Source organism: Hibiscus syriacus, unplaced genomic scaffold (assembly GCF_006381635.1).
Source record: "Hibiscus syriacus cultivar Baekdansim isolate YM2019G1 unplaced genomic scaffold, ASM638163v2 tig00000477_pilon, whole genome shotgun sequence".
Lineage (NCBI taxonomy): Eukaryota > Viridiplantae > Streptophyta > Magnoliopsida > Malvales > Malvaceae > Hibiscus > Hibiscus syriacus.
In genome coordinates, this window is record NW_024061790.1 from 2,969,422 (window position 1) to 2,984,030 (window position 14,609).

General features: G+C 32.5%; 1 non-coding gene across 1 annotated transcript; it reads left to right on the forward strand.

Moving 5' to 3' along the window:
* The first annotated feature begins 14,328 nt into the window (after positions 1-14,328).
* Positions 14,329-14,402, forward strand: TRNAN-AUU. The gene has a single exon. It is a non-coding gene; the product is annotated as a tRNA-Asn (tRNA).
* The last annotated feature ends 207 nt before the right edge of the window (positions 14,403-14,609 follow it).

Consider the following 14,609-nt stretch of genomic DNA (forward strand, 5'->3'; position numbering starts at 1 on the left):
ATATTTTTAAAAGAACAGTTGGCAAGGCACATGTCTGATGGTTATAACCGCCTACTGGGGACAACTGCCACCTGGGAGGATAAGACTCACACACAAGGAGTGATTTTAGGGGTTTGATGGGTAATTGTAGTGTTAAAGTCCAATAATACCCTTGGATATTTTTTATTTTATATACCTCATATGAGAGAGAAGAAAGAAGAGATGAATTGACCATCTTCAAGGATATTTTCTTCATCTTCTACACCGTATCCTTTCTTCCATTCTCTTAGTGATGTTCATCTATTAACGAGCTCCAAGGAGTGACGAGCTAGGCGTCTAAGAGGAGCTAGCAAGCTAAGGCGAGTCATGGTGGTTGAGGAGAGCTCTAATGCGCGCGACGAAAGCTTACTCTCTCTTTCCCTTTGCTGTTATTTTTCATTTAATATTGGATTGTTGGAATGAATTTTTTTTATTTTTATTTCATGGATGATTCGAACCCCACCATGAACTAACCTTATTTGGTGGGGTTGATTTTATGGATGTTTGATTTTATTCTAATGGTAGATTGAAGTTTATCTTTTGCATTTACTTATTTTGCTTATGAATGCTTCATCTTCTAAGTTTATAGGAGGCATGAGAGTAACCATTACTTAGATGAAGGTTAGATGTTCGAGAGAAATCTAGTCATTAATACTTATAGTATTCGAGGGAAACACAAGTAAGATCCACATAAGCAATGGGGTGTAGTATTACCTTAAGCTTAGAACCAGCATAGTAATATTATATCCTTATCCCTTTGTGCTTACAGATTATACCATCTTTTTCTTTGACTACAAAATCATCAACAAACTACTTATCTCACAATCCTAGAAAAACATAAATGGTTAAATATGAGGGGGGAAACCAGATTTTTAGAATGAAAATTAAAGAAAATCAAGCTGTATAAAAAAAATTAAATGAAAATAAAGAACATCATGCTAATAAAAAAGTAAAGAAACAATAAAAAAATCAATTTTTCATAAACAAAAACATATATATTCGAATGAAATTTAGATCGAAAACCCCCTATAAAATAAAAAAAACCTTTGAAAAGAGTGCATGTGGCAGTAGGCATCTAAGAGACGAAACAAAAATTAAAGATAAAATCATGTAGCGTTCAAACATTTGAGGGGGAGAGGATTGAGACAATAATGGAATAAAACCATAGAAAGAAAGAAGGACCCAACGGAAGGAGAAGAAGGAAAATCAAAAATTGAAAGAAAGAAACCCTAATCCTTCCCCCACACATAAGTGACTCCTAAACCTAATTTCTATTTTCGCAGACCTTAAACCTTGGCATTTTGATAAAAAAATGTTTTAAAAAAATCACCCGAATTTTATGGTGTCCCAATCGCACCTAAATGATTGGTGGTGACTCCTCACATTTCAAATTTCTTTTCAAAGGAAAACCCCCGAGTTGGTATCTATATTTCCCCGCCCGGGAGAAAAACAATATCGATAACTTGGGGATTCCACTGGTGACTTTTATTTAAAAAATAAAGAGTCGAGCCATGAGTTGGTTACCCTATATTTAGGATTTTGGAAATTATGAGTTCTATATTATTTAATTTACAGTTCTTTATGTTATTTCAAATAAAAAAATATTTCTCCCTAGTTAGTGCTTACACTTCTGTGAATTTATTTAGGATTATTACATATCATAGCTCTAAACCTGAGCTCAATCCCGGTTTATCTAAGTAGGGAGAAACATCACACCTCGTGAGAAGCATTGGGATTCCTTGTTGCATTTGCATCTCACTTTTTACACTCCCATTTTTGCATCTTTGCTTTTGCATGTGCATCTTTACATTTTTGCATTAGTATATATACATTGTACATTGCATGGTATACATTGCATCTCAACGTGCATTAATCATGGATCCCTAGAGTAACTCGCAAAGAGTCTTGTGATAAAAGTTTTGAGGTAAGATGAAGTCACCCCATTTGTACCAAAAAAGGATTGAGAGTTATGGACGTGATGTTAACATTGTCTAAAGTTCAAGGCGCATCATTAAGAATTGTGCTGCATTGAAGTGCAAGGTTCAGAATTTAATCGATTTAGGGGTATGGACATTCAATGAATGATGGGGCATTCTGATGCAAACTAAGAAAAATCATTGCAACCACTAGGAACTTTTGATGCACTCGCATGTTGTCTTGCTTGAATTTCTTTTCTTTCTCTTTTCGTTAAAAGGTTTGTAAGTCATATGACAATCAAACATTTTAAATAAAATGCTACCTTCTGAGGTTATGAGCAATGAGTAATTTTCAAACTTAAAATTCTTTAGGTATCAACTGGATTAAAAGCTCTTTCAAAAATCAGAGTTATAGATCTTTAACAAAATAACAAGATTGAAAACATATAAAACAATGACCATTGACCTTAGCCCAGACAATACATTCGAACATCATACCCTTCTCCTGCAGGGACCAATATAGCCTTCTCATCTCATGAGGAAATGATTAAGAGGCATGGTATTCAGGTTTGAAAAGGAGCAGACAACATGGGGCATCTCTTGTGTATGACATTACAAAACTGCCTAGACTACACTTGTGTTGACGATGTTCAATGATGATATTAATCTTCGCAAATGGAATGGTGGAGTAGATGAATTTAGTTTAGGTCAGTTTTTTGGGAACTGAACTCTAAATGTGGGACTTCCTGACCATCAAAGACACCTAAAGTATAATAAGTTCTTCTAGATGAGCTAAAGAAATCCTAAATCTGAATAATCAAAAGGTTAATCACTATTATTATTATTATTATATATTATACAATAAAGCTGAGCTATTCCACTAAAGCAATTGGTTATAGAGGCAACTCAAAAGCCTTGGCTTTATGAATAGATTGCATTCAAACCATGACATTGATTGGATACTTGGCACTTCGGTGTTTGCTCCACTGCGATTGTCAAGTCGAAGATTTTGTGATGAGATGAATCCTTCAGCTATGAATGAACAAAGGAAAATTAAATAAATTCCAAAGAATAAAGGCTATAATGCATATGCTCGATCTAATAATGAGTTTCGATGAAAATGGATTAAGTGAGTTGAGGAATACCTGTTATAGTCAACTTCACACAAGCACTAAGGAATTTTATATTTAGACTGGTTTCCCTGCACTACCTCTGCTAAAGGAAGTCTATAAAGCTTGAACAAATGGAAGATTTCAGAGAACCTAAATAGAAGTGTTCTAGAAAGTCTAGTGATTAATTATGCTAGTTGCATCATTTTGTCCACATTTGATTAAAATACCAAGCCAATGAAGAGGGGAATGTTGTAGGGTTCATAATCACCAAGAAAGAAATGACATCATGATGGCTAAAACCTTATAAACTTTAAGGAGATAACATGAAACCAACCCATTAATTTTGGCAATTGTCAAAGAGCTATAACTTTGAAATTATTAAAAGAGCTATTTATTGTTTAGATATTTAGTGAATTCATGTTATATTATTTGATTCAATTGTTAGACTAAAAGAAGGCATGGTTTCTTTTCCTCAACAGATTTTTCATATTTTTTTAAAAAATCAGACAAAACATTCTCTCTAGGGAGTGTATATTGGAAATTGACAAAAGTCCCTCAGATGTAGAAATTTAGAATCATAAATTGGGGCAAAGAATTGAATGTTAAGGAGCAAGAAAAGCAGATTTTTGCAAAGAAATGCAATAGTACACCTTGGTGTGGGAGGAGATTGAAGGCGAATAGATCAAGAAGAGAACCAAGATTGCTTGAGCACCTCTTCACTATTATTAATAAAAAAACATGCATTACACATACATGAATTTGTACCTTTGCATCAAACATCCATCATCATGTACAATAAAAACTTTAATTTTTCCCTCTCACAATTGTACCATTGAAATTTCTCCTGAAATCCTGTCTTTTTCAAGGACATTTCTCTTCTCATGAGGACATTCAAGATAGTTCCATTGAAATACATGTTTTTACAGATCTTTCAGGAAAAAATGAGATTAGAAAACAACAAGATGTCCTCAGCGAGATGGAGCAATCATCTTCAGATTGAAAATTTTCAAACAAAAAATTTTGTCGCTTAAGACAATCTAATTTAATACAAAAAATTATCTAACTTGAGATTGTTTTTCTTAAAAAAATATTCATCTCGCTTGAGATAGTTTCACTCGAAGCAAAAAATTTATCTCGCTTGAGATAGTTTCACTCGAAACATAAGATTTATCTCACCTGAGATTGTTAAAACAAGATTCATCTCACTTGAGATAGTTTCACCTGAAGCAAAATTTTTATCTCGCTTAAGATAGTTTCACTCGAAACAGAAGATTTATCTCACTTGAGATTGTTTTTCTTAAAACAAGATCATCTCGCTTGAGATTGTTTCACTTGAAGCAAAAAATTTATCTCGCTTGTGATAGTTTCACTTGAAACAGAAGATTTATCTCACTTGAGATTGTTTTTCTTAAAACAAAATTTATCTTGCTTCAAATAGTTTCACTTGAAACAGAAGATTCATCTCATTTGAGATTGTTTTTCTTAAAATAAGATTCATCTTGTTTGAGATAGTTTCACTCGAAATAAAAATTTTATCTCACTTGAGATTGTTTTTTCTTAAAATAATATTCATCTCCCTTGAGATAGTTTCACTCCAAACAAAAATTTTATCTCACTTGAGATTATTTTCTTAAAACAAGATTCATCTCACTTGAGATAGTTCACTCGAAACAAAAATTTTATCTCACTTGAGATTGTTTTTCTTAAAACAAACTTTGTCTCACTTGAGACAGTTTTTACTCGAAACAAGAAATTTCATTTCACTCAAGATTCTTTTTCTTAAAACAAATTTCATCTCGCTTGAGAAAGTTTCCCTTGAAATATAAAATTTGAAATTGTTTCACTTGAAACAAGAAGTTTATCTCACTTGAGATTGTTTTTCTTAAAACAAACTATGCCTCACTTGAGGGATTAACATTTTCTTTGCTCAATTCATGACATTTCGATTCAGCGACACCCCACTTGAGAGATTAACATTTCCTATTGCTCTATTCACGACATTTCAAATCTACAAAAGTCTTTCGGGACATCAGTAAGTCTTTCGAGCATGATGCTTAAATCCTTCGGGTCATCTATAAGTCTTTCGAGCAAGATGATAAGTCCTTCGGGCCATCCATGAGACCTTCGGGTATGATGTTTTCACATTTCCTTTGCTCTATTTACGGCATTTTGAATCAGCAATGCGTCACTCGAGGGACCAACATTTCAAGTAGAGAATTCATAATGAAGAACTTGTTCGACCTATTGCTCGATTCATGATATTTGAATCAGCAATGCCTCATTCAAGGGATCAATATTTCCAATGGAAAGTTCATGATTAGAAGAACCCGTAGCTTGAAGAATAGAGATTGAGCTAAAAAAATGGCGCTCTATTATCTTTGCTTCATTCTCGTATGAAAACAATGAGCAAACAAGGGCAGCTATGATCATCATTTTTTATAATCGAGCCCTAAACCAAACCAAAACACAAACTGACCCAGGCCCCAAGGCCCAAACCATACCCAACTGGGCCTCAAGCCCAAACCAAACCAAACCAAAACTCGAGCAGTCCCAAATTAGACCCGACACAGGCCAAACCAGACCTGACCCAAATGTAGCAGTAACCCCTAGAATAGTCACCCTTTTACCCCTAACCAAAGGCAACCTTTCTCTTCCCCAATACCCGAAGGTAGCTTCAGCACGTGCGCCACTACTCAGCTCCACCAGTACTCTACGCAAGCTCAGAGACAACAAAACAAGAAAAAGAGTTATCATTTCCTATTATTTTCTCTATAAATGGGTATAAAATCCCCAATTAGAATCATGTAAAATTCTCTGGGAATTTTCAAACTCCAAAAGCAATAAAACGAGCCATTCAAGGTTTCTTTTTCTTTTTGCTTCGATTTCAAGCAGTGTTTTTTTTATTTTTTTTAGTTTCGAATCTAAGTAGAGAAATAAAAAAGGCATTTTTAGTTTCTAAAAATCACCACCAAAATGAAAGTCATTTTTGCAAAAAAAAAATATGAAGGTTACCTTCAGCCGAGCACATCACTGGCGTTCGGAGGATCGGTTCGCGGATCTGATTAGTGAGAAGGTGTGGATTGTCCCCGGGGCCAACATATCTTGACTTGGGCCCGATCAAACGACGGACAGCGGAGATCCGGGCAGTATAAGTTGAGAGACTTTCAACTTGATTCATAATGTTGGGGGATCATTTTTCACAAAACTTAGCCTAGATCTGTGACCACTGCTTTAAGGGGAGTAGACCCGTGAAATTTGGTGGCCAACGACCACCGACAACGGCAAGGACTGATACGACGGTCGGCGACGAGCCGATTTCTAGAGAGAAGAGAGCCTCTCTCTCTAATTTTTTTTAAAAAGAGGAAAATGAAAAATATATATAAAAAAGAAAAAAGTTGTTATTTATAAAATAAATTTTGAGGAAAATTGCTCTTAAGTCCCCCAACGTTTCGCGTGTTTTCATAAAATGGTCATGCGAAGGGACCTGTTTCATAATTTAACCATTTTCATTTGTGCTTCGAAATTTTTGGTATAATTACATTTTAGTCCCCCTACTTTACGCCCGTTTTTGTAAGTTAGTGACCTGTATAGACTTTTTTATGATTTACCCTTTTGTATGCATGTTATATATTTTAGGAAAATTACCATTAAGTCCCTATAGTTTCTGCATATTTTTATATTTTAATCCCTAAAATTGTTATTTATTTTGATCTATGTTTGCATCTTTACATTTTAGTCCTAGTGTATGTATGTTAACCTTATAAATAATAACTTTAATCGATCTCATAACTAAATTAAAGGTAGTGTTTTATTATTTTAACATATTATGAGAATGGTGATCTTAAGATACCTAGATATCCAATCTCGATATTTTAAAATAATTACATACCATTTTTAGTGAAATGAAAAAGGGGAAGTACACTTATAATTAACCGAGATAAAAAAAGAAAAATAAATGTTCCTTTATTTAAACTTATTGAGGAAAAGTCGTTTGATTTATATTAAAGGATGTCTTAACATTTTTAAATAATCGAACATTCTTTATCTTTTCTAAATGGATAGATAATTAAAATAAATTGATTTAATTTCTCAGCTAACCTCTTTTTAATAAGTGTTTAATATGGAATTCTTTAGAGGAAAATACAATATTCCTTTTGTTTCAGTTTGTGAGAGAAATAGTCATCTTAATGTACATTGGGAGTTTCTTTATCTTTGGTTAGAAATAATGAAATATCTTATTTTTCTTCTTAGAATTCTTGGATTAATAAAATGATATTCTTACTTGTGATGGGTTTGACAAACATAGATTTTAGAATCAAATCTTTTTAAAATGTTATTCAGGAATGTTTGAATTTTCGGAAGCTCAAATCGACAACCGGAACAATTTGCAAAGAGGGCTCGGAACGGTTTTTGTGTTTAGGGAGTAAGGAGATTGAAAGATAGAGAATTGCACAACGATTTATAGTGGTTCGACTTCTCAACCAAGTCTACATCCACTACCTTAGCTCCTCACCAAGGATTTTCCAACAAATTCACTAATTTATTCTTTCTTTCTAAGGACAAAGAGATAACTTTTACAACTCCCTAGTTTTTCACGGGATAAACTACAACATTTCCCTAGCTTTTACACTGGCTAAGCTAGAACCTTTCCCCTTTACAAAAAGATAAAAGAAGTAAACAAAAAAACCTCTCAAAGGTAGGTGTTTACAAGATTTAAGCTCACAAGAACAAATATTTACAAGAGAAAAATGAAATAAGAATGAAAAACTTCTTCTCTTGTGTTTGATTGCTTGGATAGTTGTTCTCTTATTTCTTCAAGTGTCATCAACTTGTATTTATAGCTTGAAATGAGTTTGAAGTCGTATATAGCCGTTGGGGATGTTTTGGAGCCGTTTGGGGATGATTTTTCTACAATAATAGGCTGCCCATAATAGGGGGTATCGGTACCCCTTCATAGGGTATCGATACACCTTTATTAAATTCAAATTAAACTAATCGTTACTAGCTGTTATAGCCAGGGGGTATGGATACCCCTGGGGGGTATCGGTACCCAGGGTGTGGATACCCCTGGGGGGTATCGGTACCCAAGGTGTGGATATCCCTAGGGGGTATCGGTACCTCTTTGCATTTTTGCTCAAATCCGAATTTAATGGACTTTGAATTATTTTTGAAACCTTTTGAAAACTTTGAATAAATTCAATTCAAATCCAAAAACATTTTTCCTTAAAATTTGTTACATCGAAACATATTTCAACAATCTCCCTTTTTTTTATATAACAAAACATTTGAAAAATTATTTTTGGAAAAACTCCCCCTTAATAAAATGTTTAATGAAAAAGGTATCAATTGTTTACAAAATGATATCAATTGTTAAAAAGATACCAATTGTTGAAAAATATATGAAAATGTTAAGCTCCCCATTTTTAATTAAGAAATTGAATTTTTCAAACCATAACTTCTCCCCCTTTTTGTTATATCAAAAATAATTCAATCTTTAAAGTTCTAAAATAACATTGGAGAGTAAGTGGTAAATTTGACATTTAAAATTCATTTGAAAAATCAAAGCTCACCCTCAATAAATGCATTCCAAACAAAATTAAGCTTTTAGGATCTTGACACTTAAACAAAATTGAATTTCAACAAAGAATAACAAACATGTTAGTAGCACATGAAATTCAATATATCAAAGTCTAAAATACTTTATGCAATACCAATTGTTGAATTTAAGATCATTGATAAAGTTTTCCAAAAATGTTATGCATTTGAAATTTTTTGATATCAATTGTTAGAGAGATATCATTTTCATTTAAACCACATGCATTAACATTCAAATTTAGGTCAAAATTTTAAATTTTGTAAAATGAAAGTAATTTTGAGTTTTGAAATTAATTTTGTATATTTGGAATTCATGGTCTCAAATCCCAAATACAACCTATTATAAGAATCTTGTAACTCGTCAAAAGTAAATGAATTAAGTTCATTTGAGTTAGAATATACCTCTAAATCTTCATGAGTGGCCATTAGGCATAAGTTGACTACTTCATCATCATTAGAGTCATCTTAATCACTCCAAGCTGCCACATATGCCTTCTTCTTGGAAGATCACTTCTTTCTTAGAAGGGAACAATCATACTTGACATGTCCCATTCTTTGATAATTAAAGCACACCGGGGAACTCTTCTTCTTGGTTGATTCATGCTTTACTTCCTTGGAAGTCATGAATCTCTTTAACTCTTTTAAGAGCTTGACCATCTCATCTTCTTGTTCATCATCGTCTTCATCTGCCTCATCACTTGAATCTTGATAGCTTTCATTGGTGGATTTAAAGGCAATGCCTACCTCTTCCTCTTTCTTCTTGTTTTTCTTCTCTTCCCTTTCTTCATCTTCCTTCACCATCATCTCATGAGTGAGAAGGGAACCAATTAGCTCATTGAGAGTAAGAGACTTTAGGTTTCTTGCTTCGATAATGGTTATCTTCTTCGATTGTCACTCCTTTGGAAGAGAGTATATCATCTTCCTCACAAGTTTATCATTAGGGATTACTTCTCCATATCCCTTGAGACCGTTGACAATCACGAAAAATCTATTCGTCATAGTTTTGATGTCTTCATCAGGTTTCATCTTGAAGTTCTCATGGCTATGGTTGAGAAGACCTTTCTTTGATTCCCTCACTTCATCGGTTCCTTCATGAGTGATTTGGAGCTTGTCCCAAATCTCTTTGGCACTGGAACAAGATGAGATTCTTCCATATTCATTTGGGCCTAAAGCACAAAAGAGAAAATGTATAGCCTTAGAATTAAGCTGGAACTTTTGCTTCTCTTAATTGCTCCAATCGTTGTACTTGCCGGGTGGAAAAGAGTAACCATTCATGATTATATCATAGGCTTGAATAAAGGACATCATCTTATTATTCCAATGAGCATAATTTGCTCCATAGAAGAATGGTGGCTTGTTGAGCGGTTATGATTCCATAATAGGTATATCTTCAAGGTAATAAACACCGAAGGTTAAAGCCATTTCTTTGTCGGTTGCGTCGGGAATTGGTAGAGCTTCTTCGAGGATCGTCTCAAGGATGTTAAGTCTTCTAATGATTTAGGCTCTGATACCAATTGTTGGGATTTTTGGAAGCTCGAATCGATAACTGAAACAATTTACAAAGAGGGGTCGTAACATTTTTATGTTTAGGGAGTAAGGAGATTGAAAGATAGAGAATTACACAGCGATTTATAGTGGTTCGACTTCTCAACCAAGTCTATATCCACTACCTTAGCACCTCACCAAGGATTTTCCAATAAATTCACTAATTTGTTCTTTCTTTTTAAGGACAAAGAGATAACCTTTACAAATCCCTAGTTTTTCATGGGATAAACTAGAACCTTTCCCTAGCTTTTATACAGGCTAAGCTAGAATTTTTCCCCTTTACAAAAGGATAAAAGAAGTAAACAAATAAACCTGTCAAAGTTAGGTGTTTACAAGAATTAAGCTCACAAGAACAAATATTTACAAGAGAAAGATGAAATAAGAATGAAAAACTTCTTCTCTTGTGTTTGATTGCTTGGATAGTTGTTCTCTTATTTCTTCAAGTGTCCTCAGCTTGTATTTATAGCTTGAAATGAGTTTGAAGTCGTATATAGTCGTTGGGGATGTTTTGGAGCCGTTTGGGGATGATTTTTCTGTAATAATAGGCTGCCCATAATAGGGGTACCCCTTCATAGGGTATCGGTACACCTTTATTAAATTCAAATTAAACTAGTTGTTGCAGCCAGGGCATATGGATACCCCTGGGGGGTATCGGTACCCATAGGGCATTCTATTTTTGAGCAGTCATAGGGGTATGGTTACCCAGGCAGTGAGTATCGGTACCCAGGGTAGGGATACCCCTGGGGGTATCGGTACCTCTTTGCATTTTTGCAAAAATCCGAATTTAATGGACTTTGAATTATTTTTGAAACCTTTTGAAAACTTTGAATAAATTCAATTCAAGTCCAAAAACATTTTGCCTTAAAATTTGTTATATCAAAACATATTTCAACAAGGAAATATGGATGTATTTTACACTTCTTACTCCTTATGATTCAATTTATAAGAGACATTATTAGAGTCTAGGGTTAATAATGTGATGGTTGCAGGTTTGAGACACATACAATCCATTTTCTTTCCTTTTAACAATTTTTTCAAACAACATCATTTCTTATATTATCTCCGTCCCACTAAATATGTCTCTTATTAATTTTTTAAAAGTCAAAATTTTTAAATTTCGATCATGATTATTTTAAATATTTTAAATAATTAAATTTTATAAAATATATATTAAAAACTACTTGATTGAAGTTTTTAAATATATATTTTTATTAATAATTTTGCAAATAATAATGAGCCAAAATTGATGAAAATTGATTAAAAAAAGTCAATAAAGAACAAATTTAATAGGACATAGGGAATACATATTATCGTATTTCATGTTCTAAAAAAAGAGTAAAAAAATAAATAACAGCTCTGAATTGGCACAATCGAAATCAACATTTAGTATAGGGATGACAATGGGTAGGGTTGGGTCGGGCATTTATCTGCTCCGACTTTGACACAACACAATTAAACTATAACATGATTCTAACACGGCCCCGATTTTATATTTCACCCGACCAGACTCCAGCTCCAAAATTAGTATAAAAATTTGACTCTGATCTAATCCAACCCAAAATATATCGCAGAAAATAAAAAAAATGGAAGAAAAATACATTTAACAAAAGAAGAAAATCCCCAATGATAAACATAAGAGTCTCACTTTCGTTTACAGATTATACCATCTTTTTCTTTGACTACAAACTCATCAACAAACTACTTGTCTCACAATCCAAGAAAAACATAAATGGTTACGTATGAGGAAAAAACCTTTTTCAAACAATGCCATTGCTTATATTATCTCCATCCCACTAAATACTTCTCTTATTAACTTTTTAAAGTAAAAATTTTTAAATTTCGATCATGATTATTTTAAATATTTTAAACAATTAAATTTTATAGATATATATTAAAAACTATTCAAAAGTACTTGATTGAAGGTTTTTAAATATATAATTTTATATTTTTATCAATTATTTTTTTAAATAATAATGAGTCAAAATTGATGAAAAATTGATAAAAAAATCAATAATGAAGATATTTAATAGGAGATCGGGAATACATATTATCGTATTTCATGTTCTAAAAAAAGAGTAAAAAATTAAATAACAACTCTGAGTTGCCACAATCGAAATCAACATTTGGAATAGGGATGACAATGGGTCGGGTCGGGTTGGGTATTTTCCTGCACCGACTTTGACCCGACACAATTAAACTATAACCCGATTCTGACCCAACTTTGATTTTATATTATTTCACCCTACCTGACTCCAGTTCCAAAATTAATATAAAAATTTGACTCTGATTTGTTCCGACCCAAAATATTTTGCTAAAAATAAAAAAAACAATTGGAAGAAAAATACAATGAACAAATGAAGAAAATCCCCAAAGATAAACCTAAGAGTCCCACTTTCGTTTACAGATTATACCATCCTTTTCTTTGACTACAAACTCATCAACAAACTACTTATCTCACAATCATAGAAAAACATAAATGGTTATATATGAAGGGGGAAAATCTGATTTTTACAACGAAAATTGAAGAAAATCAAGCTATATATAAATAAAAATAAAGAACATCAAGCTAAATTAAAAAGTAAAGGAGAAATAAAAAATTAATTTTTCATAAACAAAAACATATATATTTGAATGAAATTTAGATAGAAAATCACCCCAAAAAAATAAAAATTAAAAGAGAAGAAAAAACACCTTTGAAAAGAGAGCATGTGGCACTTGGCATTTAAGATAAAATCATTTAGCGTTCAAACATTTGAGTGGGAAAGGATTTGTGACAAGAATGGAATAAAACCATACAAAGGAAGAGGGTCGAGGCAGGAGAAGAAGGAAAATCAGAAATAGAAAGAAAGTTCTAAATATTTATATGTATAGAGTAACATTTTTGGAAATAAGTTAAATTATATAATTAAAAACGTCAGAATTGAGTCGATCAGAGGTTTTTCATCCTTCACCTGAATCTGACCTGGCCTCACTCTTACATAAAATCTAATCAGAGCCGAACCCGATTTTTTTTAAAAAACAAGTTTGACTCTATCGGGTTGGGTCGGGTCGGGTCAGAATCCGTCGGTTTCAAGTTAGATTGTCATCCCTAATTTATTCTTTGAAATTATATTATACCTATTTATATTTTCTTAATCTTATTCTAGTTTATAACAATTTGCTAATATCAATTTCAAAACAGTTAATAGAATGGATAAGCTTTTGGGTTCTAAAATTGTTATTATATAAAATTATGTTAACTTTCGTTTCAATTTTAATGATAGAGTGGCATATTTTAATTGACTAATTAAATTATATTTTTATATAAAATATAAATTATTTATAACTGACGTAATAATAATGTGTTCTGAAATGTAATTTACCCCCAACTTTAATTACTACATAAATATTCCAACTATTGAAGCCTAAAATTATAGGCACTATTGTTCAATTTAATTCAATTAAAAATATCTTATTTAATTAAAATATATTATTTTCATAATAAATGTAATAATCAATTAATAAAAATAGGTATGAATTTACGTGCTATTAAATATGATTTTTTTTACATGCTATTAAATATGATTTTTTTTACATGCATATTTTTTATCGTTTACTTTCTCCTATATTTAATTTTAGATTGAAATTTTAAAACTTTCGTTTATAAAATTCGTGACAATTTCTCTTAATAATCTTGTTTCAAGATTTGAACATTTCTCTTATTAAAAATGTAATGTAGTTATTTTTAGATATGCGTAGGCCACATCTCTCGAATACGTTTAGTTAATGGATATAAAATTAACTCTAAGAATACGATTATATAATGTTCCACATTACAAAGAATACTATGTTACATTGTTTTATTAATTTAATCGGAAGGTAATATTATAATGTTTAGTAAAACAAATATGTGATTATTTAGAAATACATAATTCGGAGGTCTCTTACGGAAGCTGCTCTCAACCTAGTGTTGGGGGTAGCCTACTATCTTACCTCCCCCTTACCCCATATATATGGGAAAAAGGGACGGTCATATTTACTTTTACAAAACTTTTCTAATTACCATAATAGAATCACTTGCTCCATAGATTCCTGCCTTGTACATATGTGTAAATATTACAATAAAGGATAATATAGAGGTTATGTGGACCAAGAAGGCAGTGGCTGGAATAGCTCAGTTTGTTAGAGCGTGTGGCTATTAACCACAAGGTCGGAGGTTCAAGCCCTCCTTATAGCGTTTAATTGTTTTTCCTGATCAGGTAGGCCAATCCTCCGATTGGAATCAAACTGGTGGATGGAATAAATAAAGGCAATGGTTCAGTAGGTAGGAGTGAAGATAACAACAATCTGATTGGAACAAACCGATCGTGTCGGAACCGGCATCAATCAAATTAAAGAAAGTAGCAATCAAGTTCAACTACTGCTGGAGGATGGGGTTGGAGAT